General features: G+C 51.6%; 1 protein-coding gene across 3 annotated transcripts in view; it reads left to right on the forward strand.

The window, feature by feature from the left end:
* The first annotated feature begins 419 nt into the window (after positions 1 to 419).
* The window catches only part of PHF20 (PHD finger protein 20), a 151,373-nt gene continuing 149,006 nt past the window's right edge, over positions 420 to 2,786 (forward strand). For all 3 annotated transcript variants that reach the window (XM_003788136.3, XM_023512185.1, XM_023512186.1), the window contains exon 1: positions 420 to 519. The gene's annotated coding sequence lies outside the window, so the exon portion shown is untranslated. The remainder of the gene's footprint in view (positions 520 to 2,786) is intronic.

Raw genomic sequence — 2,786 nt, forward strand, 5'->3', positions numbered from 1 at the left:
TGTGGCTCAAGGAATATGGCGGCGCCCCACATACCGGAGGTGGTGGGTTCAAACCCCGCCCTGGCCGAAAAAAAAACTGCAAAAAAAAAAAGGTAATAGGAACGGACTGGAGACCACTGTAATCTTAGAAAGAGGATAAGTTTTTTTTTTAAGAAGCGGTAAGTCCGAGATGCATTTAGGAGGCAACATTATCAAGTAATCGGTAGTGTTGCGGCCCGGCCTTCGCATTATCTTAGTGGTTACCGGTGAGTAGAGACTTCGTGTTCTGAACTGGGCGCCGGCCTGGTTCCCGCGCGTCAGGGCAGTGGGCGTGGCCTTAGCAGGCCGTCGCCACGGTGATCAGGCGGGGTCGGGGGCGGAGCAGCTGGGTTCCTGCGTCACTCAGTGGTGGCTATAGTGCGTGTGGGGGGGGGCGGGGAATACGCTGGGCGCGTCCCGAGGGTCACGTGGTGCACAGCACGCAGAGTCCTTCTGTCGGTTGGTCTTGGAGCGGCGCAGCCGGAGGAGCGGTGCCGTGAGGTGAGCTCGCGGCGAGGCTCGGCAAGATGAAGCCGGGTGGCTGGGGCCGGGTCGGACCGGGCCAGGCCCGTGCTTTGCGCGCGCATTGCAGGCGGGGACGGGGACGGGGATGGGAGCCACTGCTGCTCCGATCTCCTGCCCGGCCCAGCTCCCCGCCTGGCCCCGCTCGCCCTGCCTGGAGGGAGGCCCTGGGACTGCTGCTGAGAGCGTGGCGGGCGTGCGAGCGGCGCCCAATCCCCGGGGCTGTCCGCCGGAGTGACGGCTGTCTTGGCCAATCAATGCTGCCCGAGGGGGCTGGGCCGCGGGGTGCGGGCCCGGGGCGCGGAGCTGACGGTATTGGGGGTGGGGGTCAGCTTTAGGGCCGGGGTCTGAGGTGTGTGACTTGTGAGAGACTAATCATAAGGCCTTACTTTTGCACTGTGCTTTGGGAATGCATTTTGTTTTATTGGCTCTTTATCCTATTTTGGGGAGCACACCCCTTTTTGAAGACCCCGAATATGGGAGTGTCGCCTTTCTCTATAGTTTTGAAAATCTAGGCGGCACACCCCATTTCTGTGCTCCAGGCCTGGGATTTTAAATTGTTTATAAAGCCCTCCTCAGAGTAAGGGCATACCCCTTTTCTCCAGCCTCTCCCTCCCCCCCAACTGGGAACACACTTCCTTTTTCAGACCTCCAATCTAAATACACATTTCCTTTCCAATTCGGGATTCACCCTTTTAATGGGCCGCTCAAACTTGGGGTCCATTATTCATAGTTTTGGAATACTTTCTTACCTTCTCACGACTCCAAGGAAGAGTTCCCCTTTTCCAGGCCCCAAATGTGACAAGATATCTTCCAGAATTTCTTAAATTTAGGAGCCACTTCTTTTCTTCAGCCCTTCAGATCTTACTGTACACCAAAAATCCTGAAGTTAGCACATATTTCCAGTTTCACAAATTAGGGAATTCGCTGGGGTTGCACTCTTTTCATGAGTTCCCCAAATCAAACTACCTTATTTACTGTAGGAGACTCATTGTCACATTTGAGTGTATGTGTTTTCTGTCCCCTAAAATCTATGAAATGCACCTTTTTTTTTTTTTTTTTTTTGGAGACAGAGTGTCACTATGTTGCTCTTGGTAGAGTGCTGTAGCGTTGCAGCTCACAGCAACCTCAAACCCTTGGGATTAAGCGATTCTTTGCCTCAGCCTCCGGAGTAGCTGGGATTACAAGTGCCTGAGGTAATACCTGGCTATTTTGTTGTTGTTGTCATTTTGTTTAGCAGACCTGGGCCGGGTTCCAACCCACCAACCTCAGTGTATGTGGCCTGCCCCCTAACCACTGGGTGATGGGCACTGAGCCTGAAATGTACCTCTTTTGGTTACACAACTCTAGGGAATGCAGCCACCTTCCAGATGCCTTTTAAATCGGGAGGGCACAACTTTTTTGTCTTACTCTGTTGCCTAGGCTATACTGCCATGGTGTTACATCTCACAGCAACCTCAGACTCCTTGGGTTCAAGCAGTCTTCCTGTCTCAGCTTCCACAGTAGTAACACCCAGCTGATTTTTCTATTTTTAGTTTAGATGGGGTCTTGCTCTTGTTCAGGCTGGTCTCCAACTCCTGAGCTCAAGAGACCCTCTTGCCTCGGCCTCCCAAACTGCTGGCATTAGGATTGTGAGCCACCACACACAGCCTCAGGTTGGTCTTGAACTCGTAAGTTCAAGGAATCCTGCCTTGAGATGTGTGACTTTTCAGCCTGCCTTTCTACCCTTTTTAGCTTTTCTGTCATCCAAGACATTTTTATTCCTCGGTTTCCCTCCCCGTTTTGGAATCACATTCCCCTTTAGGTGCTCTCCCAGTCTGTGAGTCCACCCATTTCCTCTTCCTTCTTTGTGCAGGTTATTTTTTTGGCCAGGGCTGGGTTTGAACCCACCACCTTTGGCATATGGGGCCAGCCTTTGAGCCACAGGTGCTGCCCTCCTCTTCCTTCTTTTGATGAGTACATATTTTTTTCAGCACAGCACTTCTTTTTACTTCTGTGACCTTTTTTCTGAGCACATTTCCTATAGTCATACCTCCTGAATTCCCCTCCCCCTAAAGGAGGCATCCTCTCCTAAAGGGTGCTTGCACATTGTTTTTCTTAAGTCTACTTTATCTTTTATCTTTCTGCAAACAGGAACTCTTCTGTCTTGGCTTGCGCTATCCCTAAGCATTTTTTCTGGTTTCTGACTCCTTTTGGACAGTGTTCTGCTTACTGAGTGGCTGTAGGGATTTCCTCCTCTTCCTCTT

This window comes from Otolemur garnettii, unplaced genomic scaffold (genome assembly GCF_000181295.1).
Source record: "Otolemur garnettii isolate 467f Iridium unplaced genomic scaffold, OtoGar3 scaffold00025, whole genome shotgun sequence".
Classification (NCBI taxonomy): Eukaryota; Metazoa; Chordata; class Mammalia; order Primates; family Galagidae; genus Otolemur; species Otolemur garnettii.